At 54.8% G+C, this 20440-nt stretch overlaps 1 protein-coding gene and 5 pseudogenes across 11 annotated transcripts in view; all 6 read left to right on the top strand.

The window, feature by feature from the left end:
• The window catches only part of LOC109578038 (liprin-alpha-1-like), a 392515-nt gene that overhangs the window by 99847 nt on the left and 272228 nt on the right, over positions 1–20440 (top strand). The window lies entirely within an intron of this gene.
• LOC139182050 (5S ribosomal RNA) lies at positions 541–660 on the top strand (annotated as a pseudogene).
• Positions 5371–5490, top strand: LOC139182049 (5S ribosomal RNA; annotated as a pseudogene).
• Positions 8908–9027, top strand: LOC139182070 (5S ribosomal RNA; annotated as a pseudogene).
• On the top strand, positions 12449–12568 carry LOC139182069 (5S ribosomal RNA; annotated as a pseudogene).
• Positions 17282–17401, top strand: LOC139182058 (5S ribosomal RNA; annotated as a pseudogene).

Genomic DNA, 20440 nt, shown 5'->3' with positions numbered 1-20440 from the left:
CTGCTGGGTTTGGGCACCGGACAGGTGCCGCGCAAGTTGGGCGCTCAAGTTTCGCTGCGCCTAGGCCCGCAGGAGGTTCAGAGGCCCCTGGGCCGCGGGGGTTGGGAGGCGGCGGGCGCCGAAGACCGACACCTCCGGGGCCGCGCGGGCCTGAGCAGCGCATGGGATCGGGGGGAGGCCCCGCTCAGCGAGCGCGGCCGGGTCTGGAGTGGCCGCGGGTGGGAGGGCGCCGAGACCTCCACACCCCTCAGCCCAGCCCCCAGGCCCCGCGCGCACGCACGCACGCACGCCCTCCCAGTCAATGGGGGGTCCTGGAAGCCCCTCGGGCCCCCGGGCCCGGCCAGGCGCTTGCTGCTCTGGTGTTGGCGGTGTTCGGGGGGGCGGGCCGGCGTCAGCAGGCTGGAGTCCGGTCGCGGGTCGTGCGGCTCAAGTACAGCACGCCCCGCGACGAGAGGTGTGGCCCGTTGGCCCGACCTGCAGGGCAGAGCGAAAGGGAGGCGAAGCGCAAGGCTCTTAGGGCGCCCCGAGCCAACCGCCACCGTCTCAGGCCCTATCAGCCTGAAGGCGCCCGATCTCGTCTGATCTCGGAAGCTAAGCAGGGTCGGGCCTGGTTAGGATCTTGGATGGGAGACCACCTGGGAATCCCGGGTGCTCGAGGCTTTTTGCCTACCAGAAGAGGTCCTTTAGCCCCCGCCGCGCGTCCCGATTCTTGGATCCCCCCCGCAGCCCCAGCCCCTCCCGGGCCGCGGGGAGCGGCTGGCCGGGGCCCCGACTCCCGCTGCAGACCTGGGTTGCCTCCGCGCGGCCCGCGAGCCCCTCCGCATTCGCGTTCGGCTTCCAGGACACCCGACGACCGGCAGTCCCGTCTCCATCTGGGGCTCCTTTGGCTTGCCTCAGGCAATCCCGGGGCTTGCACCGACTCAAGCCAGATCCCCAGCACCCCCCCCCCACCCCCTGCCTCGCAGGCCATCGCGCATGCGCATGTGCGCGCGCACGCACAGATAGATGTGCCCAAACGGGGCATCTATCTTGTTCAATTATACTGTGGGTGGATCTATGCCTGGGAGTCGGACTGCTGAACCATAATCTACTTCCACTTTTAGTTCCTTCGGGAACCTCCATAATCTTTTCCATACCGGCTCTACCCACGCCCATTCCTACTCACCGTGGAGGAGAGTTCCCTTTGCTCCACATCTTCTCCAGCTTTGGTTATTGACAGACATCGCAGTGAGGCCCAATCGGACTCATGTGAAGTGGTCCCTCCTTGGAGTTTGGAGTTGAGCCTCTCCAATCATTAGTGATGTGGAGCAAGATGACCTTTTGGAAATGCAGATGCAATGCTGTCACCTCCCTGCTCCAACGGCTCTCGTATTTTCCCAGCATATTGAAGATACGACCACTTCCCTTCAGGCTTGCTCCTCACGTTCTTCTCTGATGTCTTTTGCCTGGAATGCCCTCTGCACTCTTTGGCTTCCATCCCATAGGGCATTTTTCGTTTCTTGAATGTCCTAAGTTTCCCTGGTCACATAGCCTTCCAAGATGCTATTTTCCCTGCCTGAAATTCTTCCTGCATCTCAACCCTGGTTTACCTAGGTTCAACCTATGGACCTCAACGAAATGGTGCCTCTGGAAAGCCTTCCCTGACACCCAGGTTTTGTGGTGAGGGAAGAGGCCCCTCTATAGGTTCTCAAAGGATCTGCCTGTCATGTATCATTAGAGTCGTCTCAGTGAAAGCAGGAACTCTGTGTCTTCTTCTCTCCGCCTTCTATTCCCTGAAACTTATTACATGCCTCCTAGCTCATCGTAGGTGCTCAGTATTTACTTAGTGTGTGAAAGACAGAAAAGCTCTTGGAAGCCTCAAGGGGTCACTTGGCTCGGCACTTTTGATCTCTGTGTATATTTGGCGAGTCAATTCTTTCCTTTCCTGGGTTGATGTGTACACTATATTCGAGGCACAATCTAAGGCATGAAGACATATCCATGCATAGAGGTTCTTGCTTTCAAGGAACTCGTACAGCAGATTTCTACAAGTTAGGGCTTTTCAAATGCTCTAGAAGCATGTGAACGTTCAGTATGCTCCATTTTCATTTCAAAGAAAGATCGTTTGACTTCCATAGCAAAGGTGGAGACCTTCCAACGTTGAGTCCAAGACTTATACCTTGACCATTTCAGGCAAGTCTTGTGGTTCCTTCTGGAGGTGTGTGGCTCTTGCAGAAATGTGAAGATCTTCTGTTGGGGGCCAGAGTGAGGTACTCCGCCCATGGCAAAGGTCATGAGGAAGGAGGCTCGACATACGCAAAGGCGGGATCGAGCCTCAGGAGTCCCCCTGGAAATCCTCGAGCATCTACCCCCATAACCAGAGCCTGCCTACTTTACTACTTTGTGCTCACCTACACCTCTGACTTTACGGGGGGCTGTCCCCCACCACCTCTTTTGGAGAAGGAGTTAACTTAGAGCTCCAGTTTATAATAATTCCTGGGCGTGATAAGAGTGTTTTAACCTACAAACTCCTCTGAAGGTTCTCTGGCCTGCCTGACAGGCTTGTCCGGCCACATGTGATCGCTCACAGCCTCCCAACCGTGAGAGGCACAAGATGCTTTAAACCTTCTAAAAACAGGTTCCTTAGAAAAGTTAGAAAACTATTAGTATAAGTATAATGGGCTAATTAGAAATTGTGTTGGTGAAGGGTTTTTCATTTGTTGAGCCAATGTTTGTTGCTAAGTCTCCATATCCCCTGCCCTTACACACATTAATGAATATATAGAATTAACCTTTGATATTAATCACGTTAGACCTTAGGCTAAGTAAATTCTTTCCTTAACTAAAACCCACTACACCCTCACCCTGTAGGAATGTAACTTTATTTGGGTGGCGTCTGTTTTGAGAATAATCAGCCCTGGAGAAATAAGTGTCCTGATTGACTGACCGCTGTCACAAGGAGAGGGTCGTAAATTGTCAGCAGGGCCCCCTGGCCAGAAGATGATGTAACACCCCTAAGACCTCTGTATACATTTGTGTGAAGCACCTGACTTTAATGAAAGTCAGGACTGCTGTCCCCATGTGACTTTTGCATAACATCTCAGTGTATAAAAGTAGACCATGGAAAATAAAGAATTGGGATCAGTTTCTCAAAATACTGGTCTCCCCATGTCGCTCTCTCTCTCACTCTGGTTGAGTCTCCATCTGGAGCGCGGAACCCACCATGCTTACTAATTATGCCTGGGCTTCTAAGATCCGACCGGGGAGGCCTCAGTGTCTCCTCTCCTTCGGGAGAACGGAAGGATGCCTGCGGCCTACGTAAGTGGTGCAAACTTCTTGTCTTGAAGTTTTATTGGTCTCCCGCGTAAACCAAGCCACTCAGCCTCTTTTCTCCACTGAATTTTCCTACTGAGCTATCCTCATCCTATTACTCTTTATATCTTTGATAAAATATTTAAATAAATAAATAGGTCGCCGACACCGTCCCCGCTTCGAATACCCTGGATCAGCCGGGGCAGGACCCCGGCAATCTTCCATCGTCCTCAGACTTTGGTGTCATTTGCAATCATCCAGAAAGCTTCCAGGTCTAGGTTCCAGACCACCACCACACACAGTCAGTAGTCAACGGAGTGGATTCCAGGAATACGCATTGTTCACCGGCATTACCGTTGATATTGTTGCTGCACACTCAATGCAGTGGGCAGGGCCTGGATTGTCCACTGGGTCTCATGTGGAATGGAAAGAAGGGCTCCCCACCCCCCACAGACCCCCCACCCCCACTGTTGACAGCCTTGTGACGAGAAACGGTCCCCGAAACAAGAATCAGACAAAGCAGAGAAGCCCAGGTGATAGTCCTTGAGATGAAGGAACTAAGCAGCTGGTTGAGATGGCAACAAGGGGAAAGGTTGCTCTTTTTGTCTGCCCCTCTACTCCTTTCTTCCTGGACACCTTAGGGCTTCGTCATGGAGATTTGAAAGAAAGTGCACAAAAGTCATATGTGTTGTATCAAGATTTTGAATTTAACCATCTCTCAAAAAGGAAGAGAGCTTCACCTGCACATGTTTCTTTCAAAAACGTCCATTGCTTTTCAATTCTAGGGTTTCTCTCTTGCCTTGTTCACTTAGCCTTAATAGTAAAAATCAACGAAAACTACATAAAGATTCACAGATACCAAAAAGGACAGCTTCTGTTTCTGAAATCATCTTTCCATTTAGTAGAACACGAGCTCTATTCTTTGTATTTTGCCTAGGGAATTAGCAATGTCCTGGTTCAGATGGCAAGGTATCCGCGCGCAGGAGATTGGGGTTCGATCCCTGGGTCCGGAAGATGCCTCCCGTAGAAGGAAATGGCAACCCACTCCAGTATCCTCGCCTGGGAAATGCCACGGACAGAGGAGCCTGATGGGCCGCAGTCCATGGGTCGTATCAAAGTTGGGCTCAACCCAGCAACTACGAACAGAAGTAATTCCAAAGACCACACTCAAGTGTGTGTGTGTGTGTGTGTGTGTGTGTGTGTGTGTGTGTGTGTCTGTATCTCCTCTTGCCGTCTTTGAGTCTGTCTCGGAATCTTCATGTATTTCTGCCTCTGTATCTCCTGACAGCCAGCCGCCGGCCCGTTCGTCTGGACCCGGCCTCTCCCAGGCGCTCTGGCTCTGGCTGAGGAGCTTGCGCAGGCCAGCTGTCTCCCTTGGCGTGGGTGCGTGCGAGTGTCTGTGTGTCTGTCTGTGTGCCTGCCTGTGGCTCGTCTGCTCTCTCAGGAAGGTCGAGGGCTTGGCGTGGGGGCAAAGGGGGGGCCTCGGTAGTGCGAAGGGGAGGGGCTGAGGCGCTCCGCTCGACCGCGCCTTCCTGGCTTCTGCTGGGTTTGGGCACCGGACAGGTGCCGCGCAAGTTGGGCGCTCAAGTTTCGCTGCGCCTAGGCCCGCAGGAGGTTCAGAGGCCCCTGGGCCGCGGGGGTTGGGAGGCGGCGGGCGCCGAAGACCGACACCTCCGGGGCCGCGCGGGCCTGAGCAGCGCATGGGATCGGGCGGAGGCCCCGCTCAGCGAGCGCGGCCGGGTCTGGAGTGGCCGCGGGTGGGAGGGCGCCGAGACCTCCACACCCCTCAGCCCAGCCCCCAGGCCCCGCGCGCACGCACGCACGCACGCCCTCCCGGTCAATGGGGGGTCCTGGAAGCCCCTCGGGCCCCCGGGCCCGGCCAGGCGCTTGCTGCTCTGGTGTTGGCGGTGTTCGGGGGGGCGGGCCGGCGTCAGCAGGCTGGAGTCCGGTCGCGGGTCGTGCGGCTCAAGTACAGCACGCCCCGCGACGAGAGGTGCGGCCCGTTGGCCCGACCTGCAGGGCAGAGCGAAAGGGAGGCGAAGCGCAAGGCTCTTAGGGCGCCCCGAGCCAACCGCCACCGTCTCAGGCCCTATCAGCCTGAAGGCGCCCGATCTCGTCTGATCTCGGAAGCTAAGCAGGGTCGGGCCTGGTTAGGATCTTGGATGGGAGACCACCTGGGAATCCCGGGTGCTCGAGGCTTTTTGCCTACCAGAAGAGGTCCTGTAGCCCCCGCCGCGCGTCCCGATTCTTGGATCCCCCCCGCAGCCCCAGCCCCTCCCGGGCCGCGGGGAGCGGCTGGCCGGGGCCCCGACTCCCGCTGCAGACCTGGGTTGCCTCCGCGCGGCCCGCGAGCCCCTCCGCATTCGCATTCGGCTTCCAGGACACCCGACGACCGGCAGTCCCGTCTCCATCTGGGGCTCCTTTGGCTTGCCTCAGGCAATCCCGGGGCTTGCACCGACTCAAGCCAGAGCCCCAGCCCCCGCCCCACCCCCTGCCTCGCAGGCCATCGCGCATGCGCATGTGCGCGCGCACGCACAGATAGATGTGCCCAAACGGGGCATCTATCTTGTTCAATTATACTGTGGGTGTATCTATGCCTGGGAGTCGGACTGCTGAACCATACGCTACTTCCACTTTTAGTTCCTTCGGGAACCTCCATAATCTTTTCCATACCGGCTCTACCCACGCCCATTCCTACTCACCGTGGAGGAGAGTTCCCTTTGCTCCACATCTTCTCCAGCACTGGTTATTGACAGACATTGCAGTGAGGCCCAATCGGACTCATGTGAAGTGGTCCCTCCTTGGAGTTTGGAGTTGAGCCTCTCCAATCATTAGTGATGTGGAGCAAGATGACCTTTTGGAAATGCAGATGCAATGCTGTCACCTCCCTGCTCCAACGGCTCTCGTATTTTCCCAGCATATTGACGATACGACCACTTCCCTTCAGGCTTGCTCCTCACGTTCTTCTCTGATGTCTTTTGCCTGGAATGCCCTCTGCACTCTTTGGCTTCCATCCCATAGGGCATTTTTCGTTTCTTGAATGTCCTAAGTTTCCCTGGTCACATAGCCTTCCAAGATGCTATTTTCCCTGCCTGAAATTCTTCCTGCATCTCAACCCTGGTTTACCTAGGTTCAACCTATGGACCTCAACGAAATGGTGCCTCTGGAAAGCCTTCCCTGACACCCAGGTTTTGTGGTGAGGGAAGAGGCCCCTCTATAGGTTCTCAAAGGATCTGCCTGTCATGTATCATTAGAGTCGTCTCAGTGAAAGCAGGAACTCTGTGTCTTCTTCTCTCCGCCTTCTATTCCCTGAAACTTATTACATGCCTCCTAGCTCATCGTAGGTGCTCAGTATTTACTTAGTGTGTGAAAGACAGAAAAGCTCTTGGAAGCCTCAAGGGGTCACTTGGCTCGGCACTTTTGATCTCTGTGTATATTTGGCGAGTCAATTCTTTCCTTTCCTGGGTTGATGTGTACACTATATTCGAGGCACAATCTAAGGCATGAAGACATATCCATGCATAGAGGTTCTTGCTTTCAAGGAACTCGTACAGCAGATTTCTACAAGTTAGGGCTTTTCAAATGCTCTAGAAGCATGTGAACGTTCAGTATGCTCCATTTTCATTTCAAAGAAAGATCGTTTGACTTCCATAGCAAAGGTGGAGACCTTCCAACGTTGAGTCCAAGACTTATACCTTGACCATTTCAGGCAAGTCTTGTGATTCCTTCTGGAGGTGTGTGGCTCTTGCAGAAATGTGAAGATCTTCCATCGTCCTCAGACTTTGGTGTCATTTGCAATCATCCAGAAAGCTTCCAGGTCCAGGTTCCAGACCACCACCACACACAGTCAGTAGCCAACGGAGTGGATTCCAGGAATACGCATTGTTCACCGGCATTACCGTTGATATTGTTGCTGCACACTCAATGCAGTGGGCAGGGCCTGGATTGTCCACTGGGTCTCATGTGGAATGGAAAGAAGGGCTCCCCACCCCCCACAGACCCCCCACCCCCACTGTTGACAGCCTTGTGACGAGAAACGGTCCCCGAAACAAGAATCAGACAAAGCAGAGAAGCCCAGATGATAGTCCTTGAGATGAAGGAACTAAGCAGCTGGTTGAGATGGCACCAAGGGGAAAGGTTGCTCTTTTTGTCTGCCCCTCTACTCCTTTCTTCCTGGACACCTTAGGGCTTCGTCATGGAGATTTGAAAGAAAGTGCACAAAAGTCATATGTGTTGTATCAAGATTTTGAATTTAACCATCTCTCAAAAAGGAAGAGAGCTTCACCTGCACATGTTTCTTTCAAAAACGTCCATTGCTTTTCAATTCTAGGGTTTCTCTCTTGCCTTGTTCACTTAGCCTTAATAGTAAAAATCAACGAAAACTACATAAAGATTCACAGATACCAAAAAGGACAGCTTCTGTTTCTGAAATCATCTTTCCATTTAGTAGAACACGAGCTCTATTCTTTGTATTTTGCCTAGGGAATTAGCAATGTCCTGGTTCAGATGGCAAGGTATCCCCACCCAGGAGATTGGGGTTCGATCCCTGGGTCCGGAAGATGCCTCCCGTAGAAGGAAATGGCAACCCACTCCAGTATCCTCGCCTGGGAAATGCCACGGACAGAGGAGCCTGATGGGCCGCAGTCCATGGGTCGTATCAAAGTTGGGCTCAATCCAGCAACTACGAACAGAAGTAATTCCAAAGACCACACTCAAGTGTGTGTGTGTGTGTGTGTGTGTGTGTGTGTGTGTCTGTATCTCCTCTTGCCGTCTTGGAGTCTGTCTCGGAATCTTCATGTATTTCTGCCTCTGTATCTCCTGACAGCCAGCCGCCGGCGCGTTCGTCTGGCCCCGGCCTCTCCCAGGCGCTCTGGTTCTGGCTGAGGAGCTTGCGCAGGCCAGCTGTCTCCCTTGGCGTGGGTGCGTGCGAGTGTCTGTGTGTCTGTCTGTGTGCCTGCCTGTGGCTCGTCTGCTCTCTCAGGAAGGTCGAGGGCTTGGCGTGGGGGCAAAGGGGGGGCCTCGGTAGTGCGAAGGGGAGGGGCTGAGGCGCTCCGCTCGACCGCGCCTTCCTGGCTTCTGGTGGGTTTGGGCACCGGACAGGTGCCGCGCAAGTTGGGCGCTCAAGTTTCGCTGCGCCTAGGCCCGCAGGAGGTTCAGAGGCCCCTGGGCCGCGGGGGTTGGGAGGCGGCGGGCGCCGAAGACCGACACCTCCGGGGCCGCGCGGGCCTGAGCAGCGCATGGGATCGGGGGGAGGCCCCGCTCAGCGAGCGCGGCCGGGTCTGGAGTGGCCGCGGGTGGGAGGGCACCGAGACCTCCACACCCCTCAGCCCAGCTCCCAGGCCCCGCGCGCACGCACGCACGCACGCCCTCCCGGTCAATGGGGGGTCCTGGATGCCCCTCGGGCCCCCGGGCCCGGCCAGGCGCTTGCTGCTCTGGTGTTGGCGGTGTTCGGGGGGGCGGGCCGGCGTCAGCAGGCTGGAGTCCGGTCGCGGGTCGTGCGGCTCAAGTACAGCACGCCCCGCGACGAGAGGTGCGGCCCGTTGGCCCGACCTGCAGGGCAGAGCGAAAGGGAGGCGAAGCGCAAGGCTCTTAGGGCGCCCCGAGCCAACCGCCACCGTCTCAGGCCCTATCAGCCTGAAGGCGCCCGATCTCGTCTGATCTCGGAAGCTAAGCAGGGTCGGGCCTGGTTAGGATCTTGGATGGGAGACCACCTGGGAATCCCGGGTGCTCGAGGCTTTTTGCCTACCAGAAGAGGTCCTTTAGCCCCCGCCGCGCGTCCCGATTCTTGGATCCCCCCCGCAGCCCCAGCCCCTCCCGGGCCGCGGGGAGCGGCTGGCCGGGGCCCCGACTCCCGCTGCAGACCTGGGTTGCCTCCGCGCGGCCCGCGAGCCCCTCCGCATTCGCGTTCGGCTTCCAGGACACCCGACGACCGGCAGTCCCGTCTCCATCTGGGGCTCCTTTGGCTTGCCTCAGGCAATCCCGGGGCTTGCACCGACTCAAGCCAGATCCCCAGCACCCCCCCCCCACCCCCTGCCTCGCAGGCCATCGCGCATGCGCATGTGCGCGCGCACGCACAGATAGATGTGCCCAAACGGGGCATCTATCTTGTTCAATTATACTGTGGGTGGATCTATGCCTGGGAGTCGGACTGCTGAACCATAATCTACTTCCACTTTTAGTTCCTTCGGGAACCTCCATAATCTTTTCCATACCGGCTCTACCCACGCCCATTCCTACTCACCGTGGAGGAGAGTTCCCTTTGCTCCACATCTTCTCCAGCATTGGTTATTGACAGACATCGCAGTGAGGCCCAATCGGACTCATGTGAAGTGGTCCCTCCTTGGAGTTTGGAGTTGAGCCTCTCCAATCATTAGTGATGTGGAGCAAGATGACCTTTTGGAAATGCAGATGCAATGCTGTCACCTCCCTGCTCCAACGGCTCTCGTATTTTCCCAGCATATTGAAGATACGACCACTTCCCTTCAGGCTTGCTCCTCACGTTCTTCTCTGATGTCTTTTGCCTGGAATGCCCTCTGCACTCTTTGGCTTCCATCCCATAGGGCATTTTTCGTTTCTTGAATGTCCTAAGTTTCCCTGGTCACATAGCCTTCCAAGATGCTATTTTCCCTGCCTGAAATTCTTCCTGCATCTCAACCCTGGTTTACCTAGGTTCAACCTATGGACCTCAACGAAATGGTGCCTCTGGAAAGCCTTCCCTGACACCCAGGTTTTGTGGTGAGGGAAGAGGCCCCTCTATAGGTTCTCAAAGGATCTGCCTGTCATGTATCATTAGAGTCGTCTCAGTGAAAGCAGGAACTCTGTGTCTTCTTCTCTCCGCCTTCTATTCCCTGAAACTTATTACATGCCTCCTAGCTCATCGTAGGTGCTCAGTATTTACTTAGTGTGTGAAAGACAGAAAAGCTCTTGGAAGCCTCAAGGGGTCACTTGGCTCGGCACTTTTGATCTCTGTGTATATTTGGCGAGTCAATTCTTTCCTTTCCTGGGTTGATGTGTACACTATATTCGAGGCACAATCTAAGGCATGAAGACATATCCATGCATAGAGGTTCTTGCTTTCAAGGAACTCGTACAGCAGATTTCTACAAGTTAGGGCTTTTCAAATGCTCTAGAAGCATGTGAACGTTCAGTATGCTCCATTTTCATTTCAAAGAAAGATCGTTTGACTTCCATAGCAAAGGTGGAGACCTTCCAACGTTGAGTCCAAGACTTATACCTTGACCATTTCAGGCAAGTCTTGTGGTTCCTTCTGGAGGTGTGTGGCTCTTGCAGAAATGTGAAGATCTTCCATCGTCCTCAGACTTTGGTGTCATTTGCAATCATCCAGAAAGCTTCCAGGTCCAGGTTCCAGACCACCACCACACACAGTCAGTAGCCAACGGAGTGGATTCCAGGAATACGCATTGTTCACCCGCATTACCGTTGATATTGTTGCTGCACACTCAATGCAGTGGGCAGGGCCTGGATTGTCCACTGGGTCTCATGTGGAATGGAAAGAAGGGCTCCCCACCCCCCACAGACCCCCCACCCCCACTGTTGACAGCCTTGTGACGAGAAACGGTCCCCGAAACAAGAATCAGACAAAGCAGAGAAGCCCAGATGATAGTCCTTGAGATGAAGGAACTAAGCAGCTGGTTGAGATGGCACCAAGGGGAAAGGTTGCTCTTTTTGTCTGCCCCTCTACTCCTTTCTTCCTGGACACCTTAGGGCTTCGTCATGGAGATTTGAAAGAAAGTGCACAAAAGTCATATGTGTTGAATCAAGATTTTGAATTTAACCATCTCTCAAAAAGGAAGAGAGCTTCACCTGCACATGTTTCTTTCAAAAACGTCCATTGCTTTTCAATTCTAGGGTTTCTCTCTTGCCTTGTTCACTTAGCCTTAATAGTAAAAATCAACGAAAACTACATAAAGATTCACAGATACCAAAAAGGACAGCTTCTGTTTCTGAAATCATCTTTCCATTTAGTAGAACACGAGCTCTATTCTTTGTATTTTGCCTAGGGAATTAGCAATGTCCTGGTTCAGATGGCAAGGTATCCCCACCCAGGAGATTGGGGTTCGATCCCTGGGTCCGGAAGATGCCTCCCGTAGAAGGAAATGGCAACCCACTCCAGTATCCTCGCCTGGGAAATGCCACGGACAGAGGAGCCTGATGGGCCGCAGTCCATGGGTCGTATCAAAGTTGGGCTCAATCCAGCAACTACGAACAGAAGTAATTCCAAAGACCACACTCAAGTGTGTGTGTGTGTGTGTGTGTGTGTGTGTGTGTGTGTCTGTATCTCCTCTTGCCGTCTTGGAGTCTGTCTCGGAATCTTCATGTATTTCTGCCTCTGTATCTCCTGACAGCCAGCCGCCGGCGCGTTCGTCTGGCCCCGGCCTCTCCCAGGCGCTCTGGTTCTGGCTGAGGAGCTTGCGCAGGCCAGCTGTCTCCCTTGGCGTGGGTGCGTGCGAGTGTCTGTGTGTCTGTCTGTGTGCCTGCCTGTGGCTCGTCTGCTCTCTCAGGAAGGTCGAGGGCTTGGCGTGGGGGCAAAGGGGGGGCCTCGGTAGTGCGAAGGGGAGGGGCTGAGGCGCTCCGCTCGACCGCGCCTTCCTGGCTTCTGGTGGGTTTGGGCACCGGACAGGTGCCGCGCAAGTTGGGCGCTCAAGTTTCGCTGCACCTAGGCCCGCAGGAGGTTCAGAGGCCCCTGGGCCGCGGGGGTTGGGAGGCGGCGGGCGCCGAAGACCGACACCTCCGGGGCCGCGCGGGCCTGAGCAGCGCATGGGATCGGGGGGAGGCCCCGCTCAGCGAGCGTGGCCGGGTCTGGAGTGGCCGCGGGTGGGAGGGCACCGAGACCTCCACACCCCTCAGCCCAGCCCCCAGGCCCCGGGCGCACGCACGCACGCACGCCCTCCCGGTCAATGGGGGGTCCTGGAAGCCCCTCGGGCCCCCGGGCCCGGCCAGGCGCTTGCTGCTCTGGTGTTGGCGGTGTTCGGGGGGGCGGGCCGGCGTCAGCAGGCTGGAGTCCGGTCGCGGGTCGTGCGGCTCAAGTACAGCACGCCCCGCGACGAGAGGTGCGGCCCGTTGGCCCGACCTGCAGGGCAGAGCGAAAGGGAGGCGAAGCGCAAGGCTCTTAGGGCGCCCCGAGCCAACCGCCACCGTCTCAGGCCCTATCAGCCTGAAGGCGCCCGATCTCGTCTGATCTCGGAAGCTAAGCAGGGTCGGGCCTGGTTAGGATCTTGGATGGGAGACCACCTGGGAATCCCGGGTGCTCGAGGCTTTTTGCCTACCAGAAGAGGTCCTTTAGCCCCCGCCGCGCGTCCCGATTCTTGGATCCCCCCCGCAGCCCCAGCCCCTCCCGGGCCGCGGGGAGCGGCTGGCCGGGGCCCCGACTCCCGCTGCAGACCTGGGTTGCCTCCGCGCGGCCCGCGAGCCCCTCCGCATTCGCATTCGGCTTCCAGGACACCCGACGACCGGCAGTCCCGTCTCCATCTGGGGCTCCTTTGGCTTGCCTCAGGCAATCCCGGGGCTTGCACCGACTCAAGCCAGATCCCCAGCACCCCCCCCCACCCCCTGCCTCGCAGGCCATCGCGCATGCGCATGTGCGCGCGCACGCACAGATAGATGTGCCCAAACGGGGCATCTATCTTGTTCAATTATACTGTGGGTGGATCTATGCCTGGGAGTCGGACTGCTGAACCATACGCTACTTCCACTTTTAGTTCCTTCGGGAACCTCCATAATCTTTTCCATACCGGCTCTACCCACGCCCATTCCTACTCACCGTGGAGGAGAGTTCCCTTTGCTCCACATCTTCTCCAGCATTGGTTATTGACAGACATCGCAGTGAGGCCCAATCGGACTCATGTGAAGTGGTCCCTCCTTGGAGTTTGGAGTTGAGCCTCTCCAATCATTAGTGATGTGGAGCAAGATGACCTTTTGGAAATGCAGATGCAATGCTGTCACCTCCCTGCTCCAACGGCTCTCGTATTTTCCCAGCATATTGAAGATACGACCACTTCCCTTCAGGCTTGCTCCTCACGTTCTTCTCTGATGTCTTTTGCCTGGAATGCCCTCTGCACTCTTTGGCTTCCATCCCATAGGGCATTTTTCGTTTCTTGAATGTCCTAAGTTTCCCTGGTCACATAGCCTTCCAAGATGCTATTTTCCCTGCCTGAAATTCTTCCTGCATCTCAACCCTGGTTTACCTAGGTTCAACCTATGGACCTCAACGAAATGGTGCCTCTGGAAAGCCTTCCCTGACACCCAGGTTTTGTGGTGAGGGAAGAGGCCCCTCTATAGGTTCTCAAAGGATCTGCCTGTCATGTATCATTAGAGTCGTCTCAGTGAAAGCAGGAACTCTGTGTCTTCTTCTCTCCGCCTTCTATTCCCTGAAACTTATTACATGCCTCCTAGCTCATCGTAGGTGCTCAGTATTTACTTAGTGTGTGAAAGACAGAAAAGCTCTTGGAAGCCTCAAGGGGTCACTTGGCTCGGCACTTTTGATCTCTGTGTATATTTGGCGAGTCAATTCTTTCCTTTCCTGGGTTGATGTGTACACTATATTCGAGGCACAATCTAAGGCATGAAGACATATCCATGCATAGAGGTTCTTGCTTTCAAGGAACTCGTACAGCAGATTTCTACAAGTTAGGGCTTTTCAAATGCTCTAGAAGCATGTGAACGTTCAGTATGCTCCATTTTCATTTCAAAGAAAGATCGTTTGACTTCCATAGCAAAGGTGGAGACCTTCCAACGTTGAGTCCAAGACTTATACCTTGACCATTTCAGGCAAGTCTTGTGGTTCCTTCTGGAGGTGTGTGGCTCTTGCAGAAATGTGAAGATCTTCTGTTGGGGGCCAGAGTGAGGTACTCCGCCCATGGCAAAGGTCATGAGGAAGGAGGCTCGACATACGCAAAGGCGGGATCGAGCCTCAGGAGTCCCCCTGGAAATCCTCGAGCATCTACCCCCATAACCAGAGCCTGCCTACTTTACTACTTTGTGCTCACCTACACCTCTGACTTTACGGGGGGCTGTCCCCCACCACCTCTTTTGGAGAAGGAGTTAACTTAGAGCTCCAGTTTATAATAATTCCTGGGCGTGATAAGAGTGTTTTAACCTACAAACTCCTCTGAAGGTTCTCTGGCCTGCCTGACAGGCTTGTCCGGCCACATGTGATCGCTCACAGCCTCCCAACCGTGAGAGGCACAAGATGCTTTAAACCTTCTAAAAACAGGTTCCTTAGAAAAGTTAGAAAACTATTAGTATAAGTATAATGGGCTAATTAGAAATTGTGTTGGTGAAGGGTTTTTCATTTGTTGAGCCAATGTTTGTTGCTAAGTCTCCATATCCCCTGCCCTTACACACATTAATGAATATATAGAATTAACCTTTGATATTAATCACGTTAGACCTTAGGCTAAGTAAATTCTTTCCTTAACTAAAACCCACTACACCCTCACCCTGTAGGAATGTAACTTTATTTGGGTGGCGTCTGTTTTGAGAATAATCAGCCCTGGAGAAATAAGTGTCCTGATTGACTGACCGCTGTCACAAGGAGAGGGTCGTAAATTGTCAGCAGGGCCCCCTGGCCAGAAGATGATGTAACACCCCTAAGACCTCTGTATACATTTGTGTGAAGCACCTGACTTTAATGAAAGTCAGGACTGCTGTCCCCATGTGACTTTTGCATAACATCTCAGTGTATAAAAGTAGACCATGGAAAATAAAGAATTGGGATCAGTTTCTCAAAATACTGGTCTCCCCATGTCGCTCTCTCTCTCACTCTGGTTGAGTCTCCATCTGGAGCGCGGAACCCACCATGCTTACTAATTATGCCTGGGCTTCTAAGATCCGACCGGGGAGGCCTCAGTGTCTCCTCTCCTTCGGGAGAACGGAAGGACGCCTGCGGCCTACGTAAGTGGTGCAAACTTCTTGTCTTGAAGTTTTATTGGTCTCCCGCGTAAACCAAGCCACTCAGCCTCTTTTCTCCACTGAATTTTCCTACTGAGCTATCCTCATCCTATTACTCTTTATATCTTTGATAAAATATTTAAATAAATAAATAGGTCGCCGACACCGTCCCCGCTTCGAATACCCTGGATCAGCCGGGGCAGGACCCCGGCAATCTTCCATCGTCCTCAGACTTTGGTGTCATTTGCAATCATCCAGAAAGCTTCCAGGTCTAGGTTCCAGACCACCACCACACACAGTCAGTAGTCAACGGAGTGGATTCCAGGAATACGCATTGTTCACCGGCATTACCGTTGATATTGTTGCTGCACACTCAATGCAGTGGGCAGGGCCTGGATTGTCCACTGGGTCTCATGTGGAATGGAAAGAAGGGCTCCCCCCCCCACACACACACACCCCCACCCCCACTGTTGACAGCCTTGTGACGAGAAACGGTCCCCGAAACAAGAATCAGACAAACCAGAGAAGCCCAGATGATAGTCCTTGAGATGAAGGAACTAAGCAGCTGGTTGCGATGGCACCAAGGGGAAAGGTTGCTCTTTTTGTCTGCCCCTCTACTCCTTTCTTCCTGGACACCTTAGGGCTTCGTCATGGAGATTTGAAAGAAAGTGCACAAAAGTCATATGTGTTGAATCAAGATTTTGCATTTAACCATCTCTCAAAAAGGAAGAGAGCTTCACCTGCACATGTTTCTTTCAAAACCGTCCATTGCTTTTCAATTCTAGGGTTTCTCTCTTGCCTTGTTCACTTAGCCTTAATAGTAAAAATCAACGAAAACTACATAAAGATTCACAGATACCAACAAAGGACAGCTTCTGTTTCTGAAATCATCTTTCCATTTAGTAGAACACGAGCTCTATTCTTTGTATTTTGCCTAGGGAATTAGCAATGTCCTGGTTCAGATGGCAAGGTATCCGCGCGCAGGAGATTGGGGTTCGATCCCTGGGTCCGGAAGATCCCCCCCCCCCCCCGTAGAAGGAAATGGCAACCCACTCCAGTATCCTCGCCTGGGAAATGCCACGGACAGAGGAGCCAGAAGGGCCGCAGTCCATGGGTCGTATCAAAGTTGGGCTCAACCCAGCAACTACGAACACAAGTATTTCCAAAGACCACACTCAAGTGTGTGTGTGTGTGTGTGTGTGTGTGTGTGTGTGTGTGTGTATCTCCTCTTGCCGTCTTGGAGTCTGTCTCGGAATCTTCATGTATTTCTGCCTCTGTATCTCCTGACAGCCAGCCGCCGGCCCGTTCGTCTGGCCCCGGCCTCTCCCAGGCGCTCTGGCTCTGGCTGAGGAGCTTGCGCAGGCCTGCTGTCTCCCTTGGTGTGGGTGCGTGCGAGTGTCTGTGTGTCTGTCTGTGTGCCTGCCTGTGGCTCGTCTGCTCTCTCAGGAAGGTCGAGGGCTTGGCGTGGGGGCAAAGGGGGGGCCTCGGTAGTGCGAAGGGGAGGGGCTGAGGCGCTCCGCTCGACCGCGCCTTCCTGGCTTCTGGTGGGTTTGGGCACCGGACAGGTGCCGGGCAAGTTGGGCGCTCAAGTTTCGCTGCGCCTAGGCCCGCAGGAGCTTCAGAGGCCCCTGGGCCGCGGGGGTTGGGAGGCGGCGGGCGCCGAAGACCGACACCTCCGGGGCCGCGCGGGCCTGAGCAGTGAATGGGATCCGGGGGAGGCCCCGCTCAGCCAGCGCGGCCAGGTCGGGAGTGGCCGGGGGTGGGAGGGCGCCGAGACCTCCGCACCCCTCAGCCCAGCCCCCAGGCCCCGCGCGCACGCATGCTCGCACGCCCTCCCGGTCAATGGGGGGTCCTGGAAGCCCCTCGGGCCCCCGGGCCCGGCCAGGCGCTTGCTGCTCTGGTGTTGGCGGTGTTCGGGGGGCGGGCCGGCGTCAGCAGGCTGGAGTCCGGTCGCGGGTCTTGCGGCTCAAGTACAGCACGCCCCCCGACGAGAGGTGCGGCCCGTTGGCCCGACCTGCAGGGCAGAGCGAAAGGGAGGCGAAGCGCAAGGCTCTTAGGGCGCCCCGAGCCAACCGCCTCCGGCTCCGGCCCTATCAGCCTGAAGGCGCCCGATCTCGTCTGATCTCGGAAGCTAAGCAGGGTCGGGCCTGGTTAGGATCTTGGATGGGAGACCACCTGGGAATCCCGGGTGCTCGAGGCTTTTTGCCTACCAGAAGAGGTCCTTTAGCCCCCGCCGCGCGTCCCGATTCTTGGATCCCCCCCGCAGCCCCAGCCCCTCCCGGGCCGCGGGGAGCGGCTGGCCGGGGCCCCGACTCCCGCTGCAGACCTGGGTTGCCTCCGCGCGGCCCGCGAGCCCCTCCGCATTCGCATTCGGCTTCCAGGACACCCGACGACCGGCAGTCCCGTCTCCATCTAGGGCTCCTTTGGCTTGCCTCAGGCAATCCCGGGGCTTGCACCGACTCAAGCCAGATCCCCAGCACCCCCCCCACCCCCTGCCTCGCAGGCCATCGCGCATGCGCATGTGCGCGCGCACGCACAGATAGATGAGCCCAAACGGGGCGTCTATCTTGTTCACTTACACTGTGGGTGGATCTATGCCTGGGAGTCGGACTGCTGAACCATACGCTACTTCCACTTTTAGTTCCTTCGGGAACCTCCATAATCTTTTCCATACCGGCTCTACCCACGCCCATTCCTACTCACCGTGGAGGAGAGTTCCCTTTGCTCCACATCTTCTCCAGCACTGGTTATTGACAGACATCGCAGTGAGGCCCAATCGGACTCATGTGAAGTGGTCCCTCCTTGGAGTTTGGAGTTGAGCCTCTCCAATCATTAGTGATGTGGAGCAAGATGACCTTTTGGAAATGCAGATGCAGTGCTGTCACCTCCCTGCTCCAACGGCTCTCGTATTTTCCCAGCATATTGAAGATACGACCACTTCCCTTCAGGCTTGCTCCTCACGTTCTTCTCCGATGTCTTTTGCCTGGAATGCCCTCTGCACTCTTTGGCTTCCATCCCATAGGGCATTTTTCGTTTCTTGAATGTCCTAAGTTTCCCTGGTCACATAGCCTTCCAAGATGCTATTTTCCCTGCCTGAAATTCTTCCTGCATCTCAACCCTGGTTTACCTAGGTTCAACCTACGGACCTCAACGAAATGGTGCCTCTGGAAAGCCTTCCCTGACACCCAGGTTTTGTGGTGAGGGAAGAGGCCCCTCTATAGGTTCTCAAAGGATCTGCCTGTGATGTATCATTAGAGTCGTCTCAGTGAAAGCAGGAACTCTGTGTCTTCTTCTCTCCGCCTTCTATTCCCTGAAACTTATTACATGCCTCCTAGCTCATCGTAGGTGCTCAGTATTTACTTAGTGTGTGAAAGACAGAAAAGCTCTTGGAAGCCTCAAGGGGTCACTTGGCTCGGCACTTTTGATCTCTGTGTCTATTTGGCGAGTCAATTCTTTCCTTTCCTGGGTTGATGTGTACACTATATTCGAGGCACAATCTAAGGCATGAAGACATATCCATACATAGAGGTTCTTGCTTTCAAGGAACTCGTACAGCAGATTTCTACAAGTTAGGGCTTTTCAAATGCTCTAGAAGCATGTGAACGTTCAGTATGCTCCATTTTCATTTCAAAGAAAGATCGTTTGACTTCCATAGCAAAGGTGGAGACCTTCCAACGTTGAGTCCAAGACTTATACCTTGACCATTTCAGGCAAGTCTTGTGGTTCCTTCTGGAGGTGTGTGGCTCTTGCAGAAATGTGAAGATCTTCCATCGTCCTCAGACTTTGGTGTCATTTGCAATCATCCAGAAAGCTTCCAGGTCTAGGTTCCAGACCACCACCACACACAGTCAGTAGCCAACGGAGTGGATTCCAGGAATACGTGTTGTTCACCCGCATTACCGTTGATATTGTTGCTGCACACTCAATGCAGTGGGCAGGGCCTGGATTGTCCACTGGGTCTCATGTGGAATGGAAAGAAGGGCTTCCTCCCCACACACACACACCACCCCCACTGTTGACAGCCTTGTGACTAGAAACGGTCCCGGAAACAAGAATCAGACAAACCAGAGAAGCCCAGATGATAGTCCTTGAGATGAAGGAACTAAGCAGCTGGTTGAGATGGCACCAAGGGGAAAGGTTGCTCTTTTTGTCTGCCCCTGTACTCCTTTCTTCCTGGACACCTTAGGGGTTCGTCATGGAGATTTGAAAGAAAGTGCACAAAAGTCATATGTGTGTTGAATCAAGATTTTGCATTTAACCATCTCTCAAAAAGGAAGAGAGCTTCACCTGCACATGTTTCTTTCAAAACCGTCCATTGCTTTTCAATTCTAGGGTTTCTCTCTTGCCTTGTTCACTTAGCCTTAATAGTAAAAATCAACGAAAACTACATAAAGATTCACAGATACCAACAAAGGACAGCTTCTGTTTCTGAAATCATCTTTCCATTTAGTAGAACACGAGCTCTATTCTTTGTATTTTGCCTAGGGAATTAGCAATGTCCTGGTTCAGATGGCAAGGTATCCGCGCGCAGGAGATTGGGGTTCGATCCCTGGGTCCGGAAGATCCCCCCCCCCCCGTAGAAGGAAATGGCAACCCACTCCAGTATCCTCGCCTGGGAAATGCCACGGACAGAGGAGCCAGATGGGCCGCAGTCCATGGGTCGTATCAAAGTTGGGCTCAACCCAGCAACTACGAACACAAGTATTTCCAAAGACCACACTCAAGTGTGTGTGTGTGTGTGTGTGTGTGTGTGTGTGTGTGTGTCTGTATCTCCTCTTGCCGTCTTGGAGTCTGTCTCGGAATCTTCATGTATTTCTGCCTCTGTATCTCCTGACAGCCAGCCGCCGGCCCGTTCCTCTGGCCCCGGCCTCTCCCAGGCGCTCTGGCTCTGGCTGAGGAGCTTGCGCAGGCCAGCTGTCTCCCTTGGTGTGGGTGCGTGCGAGTGTCTGTGTGTCTGTCTGTGTGCCTGCCTGAGGCTCGTCTGCTCTCTCAGGAAGGTCGAAGGCTTGGCGTGGGGGCAAAGGGGGGGCCTCGGTAGTGCGAAGGGGAGGGGCTGAGGCGCTCCGCTCGACCGCGCCTTCCTGGCTTCTGGTGGGTTTGGGCACCGGACAGGTGCCGGGCAAGTTGGGCGCTCAAGTTTCGCTGCGCCTAGGCCCGCAGGAGCTTCAGAGGCCCCTGGGCCGCGGGGGTTGGGAGGCGGCGGGCGCCGAAGACCGACACCTCCGGGGCCGCGCGGGCC

Source organism: Bos indicus, unplaced genomic scaffold (genome assembly GCF_029378745.1).
Source record: "Bos indicus isolate NIAB-ARS_2022 breed Sahiwal x Tharparkar unplaced genomic scaffold, NIAB-ARS_B.indTharparkar_mat_pri_1.0 scaffold_70, whole genome shotgun sequence".
NCBI lineage: Eukaryota > Metazoa > Chordata > Mammalia > Artiodactyla > Bovidae > Bos > Bos indicus.
This window is presented reverse-complemented; position numbering and strand designations above follow the sequence as displayed.